Source organism: Gorilla gorilla, chromosome 8 (genome assembly GCF_029281585.2).
Source record: "Gorilla gorilla gorilla isolate KB3781 chromosome 8, NHGRI_mGorGor1-v2.1_pri, whole genome shotgun sequence".
In the NCBI taxonomy this organism is placed as follows: domain Eukaryota; kingdom Metazoa; phylum Chordata; class Mammalia; order Primates; family Hominidae; genus Gorilla; species Gorilla gorilla.
Window position 1 is genome coordinate 116,210,764 of NC_073232.2, and position 16,555 is coordinate 116,227,318.

Genomic DNA, 16,555 nt, shown 5'->3' on the forward strand with positions numbered 1-16,555 from the left:
TTGGCAGTGGCATATCTAATGATTTGATACCCAGAGGGTATAATTTTAAAACAATCTTCCACATGACAAAATAATTTTTAGTAATAATCATGAAAAAATGAATGGAAGTAATGGTCAGAAATGAAATGCAACAGGAAAATTTTTTTTAAAACTTTCTATATATAATCATGCCCATAAATAAATAAGGAAAAAAGAAAGATGACAGTGCAAAAAGAAAAACATGAGCAACATTAGTAACTCTGAATTATATTAATATTCTTTTTGCCAACATTTTATTGTGCATATTTTCCAACATACAGTAAAGTCAGAGAAATTTTACAGCAAACACTTGTATGCCCAGCACCTAGATCTTACCAATAATATTTTCTTATATTTTATCACACAGCTTTATCACGCAGCTATCTATCCATCCCTCTATCCATCTACCAATCTTATTTTTTGTTTTAAACTTTTTACTTTACAAAAGTGTTAGTAATTCTAGCACTTTGGGAGGCCGAGGTGGGTACATTGTTTGAGCCCAGGAGTTCAAGACCAGCCTGGGCAACATGGCGAAACCCCATCTCTACCAAAAATACAAAAATTAGCCGGGCATGATGACGCACTTCTGTAGTCCCAGCTACTCAGTAGGCTGAGGCTGGAAGATCTATTGAGCTCAGGAGGTCGTGGATGCAGTGAGCTGTGATGGCACCACTGTACTCCAGCCTGGGAGGCAGATGGAGACCCTGTCTCAAAAATAAATAAATAAAAATAGTGTTGGCTTTACAGAAAAGTTGCAAAGATAGTACAGAGTTCCCACACATCCTGCATCCAGTTTCCCCTCTTATTAACATCTTACATTAGTATGGCACCATTTGTTACAACAAATGAGGAAACAATAGTGACACATTTTTATTAACTGAGCTCTCTGCTTTGATCAGATTTATTAATATCCTTTTTCTGTTTCAGTATCCCGTTCAGGATATCACAGTCCATTTAGTTGTCATGGCTTCTTTTTTTTTTTTTAAGATGGAGTCTAGCTCTGTTGCCCAGGCTGGAGTGCAGTGGTGCGATCTTGGCTCGCTGCAGCCTCCGCCTCCCAGGTTCAAGCAATTCTCCTGCCTCAGCCTCCTGAGTAGCTGGGATTATAGGTGCCCGCCACCACGTGTGGCTAATTTTTTTTGTATTTTTAGTAGAGATGGGGTTTAACCATGTTAGCCAGGATGGTCTCAATCTCCTGACCTCGTGATCCGCCCACCTCGACCTCCCAAAGTGCTGGGATTTACAGGCGTGAGCAACCGCTCCCGACCTGTCATGGCTTCTTAAGGCTCCTCTGGGCTGAGACAACTTCTCAGACTTTCCTTCTTCCCAGACTTTCCTTGATGACCTTGACAGTTTTTAGGAGGGAGTGTTGGTCAGGTATTTTGTAGAATGTTCCTTAATTTGGATTCATTTTCTCCTGGTGAGCCTGGTGTCAGGTGTTTGGGAAGAAGACCACAGAAACTAAGTACATTCTCAACACATCATATCAAAAATACAGGCTATCAATGTAACTTATCACTGATGGTGTTAACCTTGGCTGCCTGGAGAAGATGGTGTTTGTCAGGTTTCTTCATTGCCAAGTTACTTCTCCCCTCCTTTCTGTATTGCGCTCTTCAGAAGCCAGTCACTAAGTGCCATCCACACTTAACACGGGGTAGGGAGTTGCCCTCTGCCTCATTGCAGGGCGATCATCTACATAAACTATTTGGGCTTCTTTTGTATGGGAGAGAGTTGTCTCTTTTCACCCATTTACTTATTTATTCAATAATTTATGCACATTAGTACTGGCTGGTGGTTATTTATTTTATATTTTGGATTATAACCTAATACTTTTTTTTTTTTTGCCCCAATTTTTCCAGCTTTGGCCACTGGGAGCTGTTCCACTTGGCTTCTGTGTTCCTTTGAAATATCTCCATGGTTTTATTTTTTGAGCATTTCCTTACTTTCTAGCAGTAGAAGATGTGCCAGCGTCATCTGGTATACTCTCTGACCCATTCTTAGAATCAGCCATTTCTCCAAGAAGTCCTGGCTCCTTTTGTTAGGAAATGGCAGAAGAAATCAAGATATGGGCACGAGATGTGTGTGTTGCTACTGGAGTATTGTTGTTTCTAGGCCCTCTCAGTGGATAGGGACAAGAAATGTATGACTGTATACTAACCTGTATATATACCCATATTCATCATTATTTCTATATCAATCCATTAATATCTATATTAATCTAAACATGAGTTCATATTTATGTTTCTGGTTCTAATCCACAACCACACATGACATTAGAGCCTCTTCCTCTTGTTTATCTGTGGCCTCCCTCCCTGAGAGTGAGCATGTACCAGCCATTTACTTATTTGTTCAGTCTCTGCATACATGTACAGCAGTCTCAGAATTGTTAACTGGTACCCCTTGAGAAACGCCTTTACCAACTAGAGTATAGTGCTAAGTACAGTTCCTTTTGTCTTCAGTTTTCCAGTTTCCATTATTTCCACAGTTATAGAATACCAGTCCTCTTCGGTGCGGTTATGTATAAATGTGTAATATAGTTAGGCTCTCTTGTCATTGCCTGTATTTCATCCTGGGATCCCCCAGCCTCCTAGTTGATTTTGTAAAATTTTGCAGACATTAAGGTTCACTGTTAGTTTTGTAAAGTTCTATGGTTTTCCACAAATGATAGTATCATGCATCCACCTCTACAGTAGCATATGGAATAGACGCCCCCCAAGATCCCTTGTTCTTCACATAGTCAACATTCTTCTCTCCCAAACCCCAGCAACAACTGGCTGATTTGTTTCTGTCTCTATAAGTTTTGCCTTTTCCAGAATATAAATTTTTCCAGGATGTAGCCTTATCATTCTGGCTTCTTTCACTCAGCAACATGCATTTAATATTCGTCCATGCTGTATGAATGAATAGCTTGTTCCTTTCGAAAAAGGGAAAATATGCCAATGTTAGTTCTATCTCAGTGATAAATAGTAATATTTTATGACTTAACTTTTGCAAATTAGGTAATGACTTCATCAAAATTGATCTTTGTTTCTTCATATTCAAAAGACAGTACATTATCAACCGGATTTGATAATATATATTTACTCATAGTTAATCAAGAACACTTTTTATTAATTTTCATTTTGAAAAGTTTCTTTCACATAAGATAGCAGATGTGCAAAGTTTACAGAAGAGGTATAATCTTAGTGCTGTTACAAAGGAAAAGATGCTCAATCTCACTGTGAGATAAATGCAGATCAGAATTGTGCAATAATATTTGCACTTCTCAGATTGGCAAAGATCAAAGAGTTTGATGACATAATGTGTGAGTGAGGAGGTGGGAAAGCTGGAACTCTAACACATTTGCAAGTGGAAGTGTAAATTGGAATATACTTTAAAATTATGGCAATAGCTATCAAAATTACAAATGCACATCCCTTTGCTTCCACATTCTGTATATAGGATTTTTTTCTATAGAGGTGTTTTCATATTTGTGAAATGAGGTATGTAAAAGATTATTTATTGCAGCATTGTTTGTAAGGGCCTATGGTTAGAAACAATGAAAATGTTCATCAATAAAGGGCAGAATAAACAAATAAAATTAGTTAAATTAAATTGTGGCCAGGCACAGTGGCTCACGCCTGTAATCTCGGCACTTTGGGAGGCCGAGGCAGGCAGATCACCTGAGGTCAGGAGTTCGAGACCAGCCTGGCCAACATGGTGAAACCTCATCTCTACTAAAAAAATACAAAAATTAGCCAGGCGTGGTGGTGGGCACCTGTAATCCCAGCTACTCGGGGGCTGAGGTGGGAGAGTCGCTTGAACCCAGGAGGTGGAGGTTGCAGTGAGCCAAGATTGCGCCATTGCACTCCAGCCTGGGTGACAAGAGACTCCATTTCAAAAATAAAAATAAAAATAATTAATTAATTAAATTGTATGCCATCATAAAAAGATGACATGAAAAGATCTTCCAGACACGTTAAGTGAAGATTGCAAGGTGTTGACCAGTGTGTATAGTATACTTCCATTTGTTTACAAAGTATTCATTTGCATGCGCAAAAATGATCTTTTGGGGGACAGTTAAGAAATATATAATGTTGCTTGACTTTGGCAGAGCAGGTAGACAACCTGGGGTTGAAGGAGGTCTACTTTTCATTGTATACCCTTTTGTGTATACATCCTTGTGTGCACCATGTTAATGTACATGTGACTGCAATGTAAATAAATGAAATTTAAATTTTAAATTATTCTTTGAGAGTATAGACTAACTGCAGAGATTAGGAGAGGGATGAGAGCCCCACATATCTGGATTTAGCAACATCCTGCCTACAGGACAAAAGGACTAGTGGCATTGAATACAGAAAGGTGAAAGGTGGTCAATATCCCAACGATCCTTTGGTCAGGTAAGGAAATATCTATGTTTAAGGATCAAACGTGTGCAAGGAATGCAACATACAGATAAATATGGTTTTGTTTTGTTTTTTTTTTGAGACAAAGTTTTGCTCTTGTTGCCCAGGCTGGAGTGCAATGGCACGATCTCGGCTCACCGCAACCTCTGCCTCCTGGGTTCAAGTGATTCTCCTGCCTCAGCCTCCCGAGTAGCTGGGATTACATGTGCACAACCCCACACCAGGCTAATTTTATATTTTTAGTAGAGACGGGTTTCTCTGTGTTGGTCAGGTCAGGCTGGTCTCGAACTCCCGACCTCAGGTGATCTGTCCGCCTCGGGCTACCAAAGTGCTGGGATTACAGGCATGAGCTACCGTGCCTGGCCAATATGTTTTTTTTAAATAGATAAGAGAAAAAATTCTAACAAGGTAAGGGAAGTATTTATATTATGGATTCAGGCCTAGGAGTCACCCTGGATAGTCTGTCTCCTTCCATCCACCTATGTATGAATCATCAAATCCTATCTATTTAGCCACCAAAAAATATCACAAATATCTAGACTTTCCTCTACCAGTTCCCTAGGCCAAGCCACCACCAGCCTAGCTTTGCATTCCCTAACCCTTCCATTCTAAATTAGAATTCCTAGTAGCCTTTATTCTCTTTCACAACACCTTTTATTTTATTTTTCTTCATAACTCTTATCCACATATAAGAAGTTTAATGGCATACCTATTTAATTAATGTCTATTCCCCAGCTGGAATATAAACTCCATGAAGTCAGAGACTGTGTCTGTTTTGCTAGTTACTATATTTCCAACTCAAACATTTGTGTTGAATGAATGAATAAACTAGACTATGGAACTCCCTGGAGAAACAGAGCTGTATGTGTAATGTAAATTTTAAAAATCACATTAAGGAGACTATCAGGAGATAAATTATCAGAAGCAAATTGTGATCATAGAAGAGCCTAGAAAATATGCTAGGTCTTTTTGTCTCTGACCTCCACTGATTTGCCACACACTGAGAACTGTCAGCTTAGGCATTTCACCAATGTGGCACAAGAGTTTAGTACTAGCAAGCTGAGCAAGTCTCCTCTCCCTTGGGAACTTGGTTCTCTCAATTCTGCTTTGGGGTTGATGAGCAAAGAACTTCTTATCTGAAGACATGAAGTCTAAGAAGACTGTATTGTTCTAGCAGCATCTCCCTAGCAAGTCTGTACAGGCTGAGTATGAATCAGGAGGAGTTTATGACAAGGTTTTACTTCAGGCATTTTCTAAAATCACTCCACAAAAGTTCAGCTCTCATAATTGAAGATGACATTGATCTCATGCATTGCTAATGTACATTTTAAAACTCTCAGGGAGTCAGGACCATCATGAGTACGTCTCCAGTGACTATGTTACCAGGTTATAATGGTCAGGAGCACTTTGTATATAATTTGCTTCATGTCCCATTGTATTGTAATAATTTATGTGTCTCTCTTCTACCATTGCACTGTACACTCCTCAAGGCTCAAAGGCAGGAATATAGTAGGAGCTCAATAAATATTTCTGTTTTTTTGGGGTTTTTGTGAGACAGAGTCTCACTCTGTAGCCCAGGCTGGAGTGCAGTGGTGTGATCTTGGCTCACTGCAACCTCTGCTTCCTGGGTTCAAGCAATTCTCCTGCCTCAGCCTCCCAAGTAGCTGGGATTACAGGCACCTGCCACCACGCCCAGCTAATTTTTGTATTTTTAGTACAGACGGGGTTTCACCATGTTGGCCAGGCTAGTCTCAAACTCCTGACCTCAGGTGATCTGCCTGCCTCAGTCTCCCAAAGTGCTAGCACTACAGGCATGAGCCAACGTGCCCAGTCAATAAATATTTCTTGAATGAATAATCTGAATACAGTACGTGGATTTGACTTTTGAAGGAAGACAGTTTATATAGAGACAGTTATATTCAATCCACCACTTATTAGATCTGTAAACCAGAACAGATAATTTAATCTCTCTTTACTTTCCCCCTTTTTGAAAAATTATGAAGTATTTAAATATACACAAAAATATAAAGAAGGGTAAAATTAACATTTATCTGCTACCTAGCTTTATATTATTTGGTCAAATATGGCTGAGAGAATGCCATGTGTTCATCAAATATTGTTTCATTTTTCTCTTTCTGGGCACACAAAAAGACTGCATTTCTCATCCTCCTCTGCAGCCAGATGGGTATCATGAGACTAGTTCTGCCAACGGACTGTAAGCAGATGTGCTATGTGTTACTTCCAGGGTAAGCATAGAAGAATGACTGAGTTCTCTGTTCTCTTTCCCTGCTGCAGTGATCCTGGAAACCACGTTTGAAAACAGTGTTATCAGAAGACCCTGGAGCCTCCATCAGTCTATACCCCTGAATATCTGTAGGGATCAGTGTATGAGAATCGCCTTTGCGCTACATCTTTATCAATGCTCAGTTTTTCCAGCTTTAAAAACTTTTCTGACAGTTTGATGGTGTGAAATCATTGTTTTAATTTGTGTTTTGCTGATCCTGAATGATGCTGAACACCTTTCCAAATGCTTGTCATTTGGGTTTTTCTGTGAGTGCCTGTTTGTATCCTTTGCCCATGGTGGATGGGGGAGTTCATTATTCTAGTGTTCTGTGGGATGACTTTATATATTTTGGAAACCAATCTCCTAGCAGTTGCATTCATTGCAAATACTTTCTCCAAGTGTGCAGCTTATCTTTTTACTTTGTTTAAAGTATCTTTGTTGTATAGAAATTTAAATTTACCAGTCTTCTTATGCTTTGTGCAAGAATTTTTTCCTATCCCAAAGTTCTAAATATATTTTTCTATATTCTCTTTTGAAAAAATTTTTTCTTTCTACAGTGATGTGAATTTGAAAGTTTTAAAGACTTGATTTTCATTTGTAAGTCTTTAATCTACCTGTACAGTAATAGTTTGTGTGCGTGTGTGTGTGTGTGTGTGTGTGTGTATGTGTGTGTGGTGTAATGTAAGAACATATTTGTTTCCATAGAATAGCCAATTTCTGAAGGCCATTTATTGACTAGTTCATCATTTCCATTGATGACAGTACAACTTTGCCGTATATCAAGTTCCCATTGATGCACAGGTCTGTTTATAGTCTCTTTAACCTGTTTGACTGGTTTATTCATCTGTCCCTGGGCCAAGGCCATGTTGTCTTAATTGCTATAATTTTATAATAAGTTTTGATATGTGGTAGTGTAAGTATCCCTCCATTTCGATCTTCATTATTGTCTTATCTTTTGTTGACCCTAAGTATTTCAATATGAACTTTAGGATGAGTTTGTCAAATTCTACAAATAACTAAGTTGGGATTTTGGTTGAAATTGTATTTGCATCCTGTTGTTACTGTGGTTGAGAATAATTTTTTTTTACTATTACATTTTTTAGTTAATACTAATGATGCATAGAAATGCTGTTGATTCTCATACATTGATTTTGTACCCAGAAATCTTGTGCCCTCATATTAATTGTGTACATAGTGTCCTTGGAATTTGTCCACAATGTATATTCTTTAATAAGAGTAACTTATATAATACATTTTCAGTTCTTATGTTCCTCTTATACAGTATTGAATAAAAATGGTGAATCTTATTGAATCTTATTCTTATTTTAATAAAAATGTTCTTACAGTTTCACCATTAAGTATTTTGTTTGCTGTATGGGTATACTTAAGCTAAAGAAATACATTCAAATTTTTTATGCCTCAGTCTCTTCACCTGTAATATGTAGATATCAATACCTGTTTTATTTATTTTTCCAGTCTATTGTGAGAATTAAATAAGGCATCATATAGGAAAGATCACTGGAAATAGTGAAGTACTATATTCAAATGTCAGTTAGTGTGTATATATTGTTTGTTCACTTTCGTGTCCCAGTACCTAAAGCATTTTCTGGAACCTAATTGGTGCTCAATAAATACGTGTTGGATAATTGTGGAAAACAGTATTAATATTAAACAGATGTTTCATGCAAAGTATTATTTCCTTACATCTTAACAGGGATGGCAACACTGAGATATTCATGCTGGTATCCCCTGCATTGCCTGCCAGTGGCAAAAAATTACTGAATTATCTCAGAACACTTCTTCTGAGCTCAGACTGTCAACCTCAGAATCCATTTCAACTTAGTGTTCTAGGCAGCTATTTCCAATCTATTATAATTGGAATATGAAAAGAAACTTATTTACTTATTTACCAGTTTACTACTGGTTGGTACCAAGCCAATAACATTTAATCTCTACTCAATTGGGCATATGGTACTGTTATGAAAGAGAAATTTAGGAATCAAGGGTTTCTCATTCCCAAAAGTAAATATCCACAGGACAGCTACATAATCACCAGCATTTAGGAAAGTTCAGTCTGTTTAATTGGGTTATTCTTCTTGTGTATTTCTCCATAAATTGAAAACACAATGATATCTGTTAAGTAAAAAGGCAACATCAGGCCTATGAAAATATTTCCTCCTTATTAGTAAAGTGCTTTGTTCCTATGTTTATCTTTGTTATTATATTGCAGGCTGGAAATGAGAACTGTGAGCATCATTTTAATAAGTGGATTAAAGGTCTTTATTTCGAAAAATTTTTCCACGAACCTTGCTGAGTCTTCTATTTCTGACAGCTAGAAGTAGAGGTGAATCACGTCATCCCCTTATAAACAAGAACAAACAGGCACTAAATTTACAGAGTAATTGTAAAGCACGTCATTTTATGTTGTATATTTATGTTGCTTCTCACAGCCTATTTGCTATTTTCACGTCTTTTCAGGTTATTAATTTATGATTTCCTGTAAAAAGGGACATTACTGAATTTCTCTTCCCAAGCATTTCTACCTTCCCTCCCACATACCACAAACCCCTGTCAATTTTTGCCCTAGAATATACAAAATTTAGAGATTAAAGATATAAATGCAAGGCCCATGTCACTGGAAGGACTTGTTCATTTATTGAGAGCTGGCTGATTGTTTCATTAAGTAATATCTCATATAAAAACACAAATATCTGATGCCTGAAAAGATTATGGGTGTCCCTGTGGCCCTTGATACTGTCATTTCCCACTCCGGCTCCTGGGAGGTGGATGAGCTCCAGTGCGGCACCTGCATTGCTGGGCTTTTAGGAAATGTGTTTTAATTTTAAAACAACTCAGATGCTATATTCTCCAACAACCAACTTTGCCAAGATCAAGCCTTGAGGCTCTTATAAAAGATTAAAATTTCAAAGCTAGCACTTTTCAGTGAAGGGCACACATCATTATTTTGTTCTAATCTGCAAACACCTGACAGGCTCAAGAAGCGAACACAGCCAGGAACCAGAAATCCAAATATTGCAAAGTCATTGTTGCTTTTCAATTTTGATTCAGCCTGTTCAAAAGCTATTAAGTAATGAAATGTACATGATATAATACTATACAAAAAATGGAGTCTACAAAACAGTATGAGATACATAAGATAGATGTATAAGATATATGCATAACTTATATGGCATTATATATAAAATATTAATTTAGCTGAGGTCTCTAAGCCTCAATTTCCTCTCCCGTAAAGAAGGTAATCATATCTATCTCATAGAGTCATGATATTAAATGAGATAATCCATGTGAAGTACACAGTATAGTGCCTGGAAGGTATATAATAATATATAGTCTATATTTTATTACCAATATTTAGAACAAAGGCTAGATGGATATATACCTAAATCCTAAAAATGGTTATTTTGGGGTTGTGGAATTGCAGGTGGGTGCTATTTTCCTTCCTTTGCTTTGACAGTATTTCTAAAATTTCTCTCATGAGTCAATATTACTTTTTTTTTTAATAAGAAAACTCAGAAGTTAGCCTCCTTTGACCGAAAGTACTCAGGTGGTTCTCACTCACTGAATGATGAGGGGGTAGAAATGGGATGAGCAGTGTTAATGACGTCTGTAGAGCTTCCTGTGACAGATCATTAGAAAGGCCCCCGGTGAATCCCACCTTTCTAGTTCATATCCTTTTGCTATGTGGCTTTGCTGCTGCTCTTCCCATCAATAAATGGAGTCTAATTTTCCACCCTTTGAATCTGGGCTTGCTTTGTGACTTGCTTTGTCTCATGAAGAAACGTCTGACAAAAATGATGCTGTATGAATTCCAGAACCTGGTTTTTAAGAGGCCTGGCAGTTTCCACCTTCCCCATCTTGAAATCCTGAGACTTTCTCTGCTGTGAGAAGCCTTGTTTGGTTTATAGGAAGGATTGCTGATGGGCTGCAACAAACAGCAAGCACCAACAGCCAGACCTGTAACTGAGACCATTTTGGACCCTCCAGTTCTAGGCAGGAGGTTGATGACCAGAGCTGCATAAGTGACCCCAGGCGAGATTGAAAAAGAGGAGCCCAGGAGTGTGAGACACAATATAACATTGATATTTTAAATGACCATGTTTTGGAGTGGCTTGTTATGCAAGAGCAGATATCTAAAGCACTGCTCTTCATAGATGTCCGTGCTACCCAAACACTGTCTACCTCAAAGGGGCTGCAGAAAGAAGGGATTTCTCTCCAAAGACATTAATTTATTGTGCAATTTGTAGAGAGTAAAAAAATGCTTCCTTTTACTTGTGCTTTGTAACCTGAACTTAAATGTACACTATTGTAAATCTATATGGCTGGTAAGTACGGAATTGAGGGTCCTCTAACCAACTACTCCAGGGGCAAGTGTCCTCATATCAAGGAGCCCATTAGCTGGGCATGGTGGTGGACACCTGTAATCTCAGCTACTTGGGAGGCTGAGGCAGGAGAATTGCTTGAACCTGGGAGGCGGAGGTTACAGTGAGCCGAGATCACACCACTGCACTCCAGCCTAGGCAACAGCGACAGAGCAAGACTCTGTCTAAAAGAAAAAAACAAACAAACAAAAAGGAGTCCAGTGTTTAAAACTTTTGAGAAACAATGTCTCACTCTCACTTTCCTATTGTATAACCTTCATTTTCTGGGGCTACCCTGGCTGGGATATCAAGGAACCAAACATTCATTTATTTGTTGATCCATTTTTCAGTGTATATTGAACACACATTATGTATGAGACTGGGCTAAGCAATGAAGCATAAAAAGGCTTTAAGACATGGTTACTGCTTTCCACAACAGGAAGATATGACATGCAGATAATGTCAATAGGAAGTAATGCATGCTAAAGCACTCGGTGAATGTACAGGCAACTCATAAACCATATGAGTTTTGGGGAGGAAGAGAAGCCTTCCAACCAGGATGACCAGAGTTGATGTTATAGTAACCACACAATTTGATTTTAGTCTTATAGACTGAATTAAGAATTTGGTGGGGGTGAGATGGGGAGAGGCCATGCAGACAAGGGAATCTTCATGAGCAAAGGGCAGGAAAAAGACACAAGACACATTTGAGAGAGGTATCTAGGAGACAAATTTAACTGGAGGGTTCATTTACTGACTCATTTATTGCTTCAGCAAATATTTACTGAATGCCTAGTAGGTGTCAGAAACTCTGCTAGTCTCTGAAAATGCTGAAACATAAATGACCCAGCGCCCATCTTTAAGGAATAAGTAATCTATTGTGCAGGCAGCAAATAAGCCATTGCAGAGAATCCGATGGTAAATTCATCGTTGAATACCAAGGAAGACAATCCTGGAAAAGTAGGTTAAGGCCAAATTGTGGAAGGCTTTGAAAACCAGGATTTCTGTCCTGCAGTTCAGAGAAACTTCTACTTAAAAAAAAAAGTGGAAACTTTTAAAATAACAAATAATACTGTTATTTGGAACTGCAGCATAAAAGACAGATACAAGTGGATCTGTCTGGATTGAAGAGAAGGGGCCTGGAAGGCTTACTGGCCTTACCTCTCTCTCAGTGCTTCTCCCTGCGGCAACCCCTAGGGCATCTCTACAGTTCAAAGGAACACAGTGTCAAACATAATCATATTGTGCTGGCAACAGAGAATTGCTGAAGTTTGTTTGTTTAAATCAGGAGAGTTCCATAATGTACATAAGATGCCCTGTCAACATAACTCACAATTGTTGAGCACTTACCAGGTAGCAGGCACCATGTTAAGTGACATACTATTTAATTTTTACCACAACCCCATCAGGAATGTATTAATAATAATAAAAATCATGATGATAATAACGTTCCCACCTTAGAGATGAAGAAGCTAAGTTTCAGAGAGGCTAAGTAAATTCTCCAAGCTACACAGTTTGTAGAGCAGGGATCAGAATAGAACTGATCAGACTGCAGAGCCTGTGCTGTATGTTAGGCACAGCTGGTGAGGGTATGAGGCTTCTAAGCTCTCCTGCCTCCTAATCTGCTTACCATATATTAGATGCTTGATTAATGGTATCTATTATCATTACCATTGTCTTTATTACCATCAAAAGAGGACAGCTCTATAGGAATTACATTATACATTTGGATATGCAATTTTAGTTGAGGCTGATGAACTAGTGGCCTAAAATCACTAAATTTAAAGATGACTTGTTTCAACATAGTAAATAAAGTATGAAATATTTTCATTTACCATTCACTCATTCTATTGGGATAGTGTACAGAGTCATGAAAATATTGCCTCAATGGATTTTGAGCTACTCAGAATAGCTCGCCATAAAGAAAAAACAAAACAAAACACAAATGGCCAATAAAAAATACTAAAGGATGTTCAGACTTACTCATAATTAAAGACATATCATTCAAAACAGTGAGGCTCCAGTGCTGCCATGTGTATTTGTTCGGTTTGAGCACTGTGTAAGGTGGCTGGCCAAAGGGCAAGTGGAGTGAAAATGGAATTCTGAATGGCAGACTCCATGTTCTGTCATGGTCTCAGTCCGCCTAGGAGGTTATAGGAAGCAAAGAGAGGAGGGAGATTTTTAAATTCCTTTGCCCAAAGGGATTTGAAAAATATTAATGCAAAGGCATGTGTCTTAGTCAGCTTATGTTGCTATAAAAGAATGCCTGAAGCTGGGTAATTTATAAAGAAAAGAGATTTATTTGGCTTATGGTTCTGCAGTCTGTACAAGAAGCACGGTGCCAGCATCTGCTTCTAATGAGTGCCTCAGGCTTCTTCCACTCATAGTGGAAGGGGCAGGGGAAAGGGAGCTGGTGTGTGCAGGGGTCACATTGCAAGAGAGCAGAAGCAAGAGAGAGAGGAGGAGGTGCCAGTCTCATCTCAACAAGCAGTTCTTTCGGGAGCTAAGAATGGGAATTCACTCCTTACCATGAGGCCAATCACGAGCATCCACCCTCATGACCCGAACAACTCCAACATTGGTGATCAAATTTCACATGCGATTTGGAGGGACAAATATCCAAACTATATCAGCACCCCATATATAATCTTTTCACCTCTTATTATGGACAAAGGTTTAAAAATTTTGTTATGTCCACATCTAGTGAGGGTGCAAGGAAAGGGGTATTCTCTTACATTGACTATAGAAATCTTTGGAATTTAAATTGGTGCTGTTTTTTTGGAAAGCAATTTTACAATTTAAAAAGAGTTTAAGTTCTCACAACATTTGATCAGGAATTCTACATCTATGAATTTATCCTATATATATACTATACAAAAGGGCAAAGAGGATATTTGAGGATGTTCCTTGTAATCTTATTCGTAAAAGTGAAAAACAAAACACTATCCACATATTCATGTAGGAAAGTCTGGTTAAAAATTTATGGTACATCTATGTAGTGGAATAATATGAAACTACTATGAAAGTATGTGTATGCACTGATATGAAAAGACATACAGAATATGTTAAATGAAATCAATCAAGTTGCAGAGCAGTTTGCATGTAATACTCTTACTTCTGCAGAAAAGTGACATAAATGTGTGTATATGGTTGTAGATTTATTTTCTGGAAGGATATGCAAACAATAGTTAACAGTGATTCCTTCCAGGACATGGTACTAGGGGAATAGAAGTACAGGATCTTAATCTTTTTTTTTTTTTTTTGAAATGGAGTCTCACTCTTGTCACCCAGGCTGGAGGGCAGTGGTGCAATCTTGGCTCACCGAAACCTCCACCTCCTGGGTTTAAGTGATTCTCCTGCCTCAGCCTCCCAAGTAGCTGGAACTACAGGTGTGCACCACCATGCCTGGCTAATTTTTGTATTTTCAGTAGAGACAGGGTTTTGCCATATTAGCCAGGCTGGTCTCAAACTCCTGACTTCAGGTGATCTGCCCACCTTGGCCTCCCAAATTGCTGGGATTAAGGGTGTGAGCCACCATGCCCAGCCTTGGGATCCTAATCTTTAACTTTATATCTTATTTGTTCAACTATTTTTTAAGAATAAGATGAGAACAAATTAATGGGTTTTGGGGGAAAACAGGTGTGAGACAAGAGTGTGCTGAAATGCAAATACTCTTGGATTTAATACCTATGGAGGGGAAGGGAGGGGAAGGAAGCAGGATTGGGCAGGAAGAAGTTGGATCATGAAACAGTCTCAGTGAAGGCCTCAGTTAACCCCACTGAGATATCTGAAGCTGGAACAGCCCTTCAGGGTTGTCCTGAGTTGAGACAGGGGGGCTAGACCTTGACAGACCCTGGCATCAAGCAGTCAGTGGACGAGGGCTGTCTCAGGAAAAGGATGTGGCCTAGGGAGAGGAGAGCCTCAGCTGGGACAGTTCTGAAGACTCCTGAAGGGGGCACATTGTAGCACCACTTCTCTAACAAAATTGTTTTCCAAAGGTTCAATGACAATTTAAATTTGTCAAAACCCCACTTAGACCTTTCCAAGGCAGCTGCTGCAGCTGAGAACGGCACTGGATTTTGGCTCTTTCTCCTTGGCTCTGGCTTCCCATATTAAAATATTGACATATCATTTGATTGCTGGTCTCTTTGAGTTCCTACACCCAATGCTCAGCAAACTGTAAAAAGATGAAACGTCTTCCATATCAGAAACATCACTGCTCTTTTTCTTTTTTAAGATGGTGCCTCCATTCATTATTTAAAACTCTAATAAAGGGGGTTTAAATCTGCTGGTTAATTTGCTACATGGTCTTGGGAATTAAGGGGATACTGAATTTTTCCTTCTGTGTAGCCCATGAATAAGTAATACTTTGACTACACAGAAACCCTTGTTCCTTAATAAAATGATGTTTTATTGAAGCTGGAGAAGCACATCACCTTACAATGCTTTTCTATCAAATACTTGAACTAGTTTGTTTTGCCCGCTCTAAGAAGGAGTGAATAATTTGAAAACAACTCAGTTGGCCTGGTTTATAGGCGTATAACACATTGTAAATAAGCTTATCTGGAGAATCTGGATACTATCAAACCGTAATGGAACATAGGCTTCCTCGGGAAACTAAATCATATGGTTTGAGGGGAGGACAAAGGAAAGCTCTCTGGAAGGGAACAAGTGCTTCTGAGTTTGTTAGTTTAGCAGGATTGGTTCTGGTGTGGGATGGTGGTAATATTTGGCTTCAAAGCAGTCTTTATCCCTTAATAATTCCCTAATCCCTGCTGTTATGTGAACCAGCAAACATTTGAAAGGCAAAGCTGTAGAATAGAATTAGGATGGTCTCCTGAGTGAGGCAGAAAGATTCAGTGAGAGGAAAGGACTTTCAGGGTTCCAACAGAAGCCTACATTTTGTGAAAGTTAGTAAATATCAATTATAAGCAAGATGCTCTACAAATCTCAGTATGATTATTGGTGCTAATCAGGTATAAAAACCACCGCAGTGACTCCCTATTATGGAAAGAATCACAGAAAGGGAAAGGCCTCCCCTAGTGCTTGCTCAAAATCGTACATGGAAGAGGCTTAGGGGGGTCTAAACTATTCGTCTGGAACTGGCAGACTTACCTCTAAGCTGTGTTTACATATCACTTTACCTAACGTTGAGAAAAACTACGTCTATAATATTAATACTTATCCATGTCAAAGAATGAAGGAGGTGGTTGTCAATGATAATGATGGGGGCGCCAAAGTCCATTCACATCATCCCTACATGCTACCATTTTTCTTTCCTATGAAAATGAAATTGTAATGAACAATGTGACCAATGAAAGGCGATTTCTTAACATTTTGCTTGGGGTCTTTGAGTGTAAAGCTATGTTAACTGTAGAACAGTAACGTAAATTTGGGTTTATTAATATCATTAAGGTAAACCTATGAATTTGCCTTTGAACAAGATACAAGGTCATAAAATTGATTATAATGAAACAAAACTATAG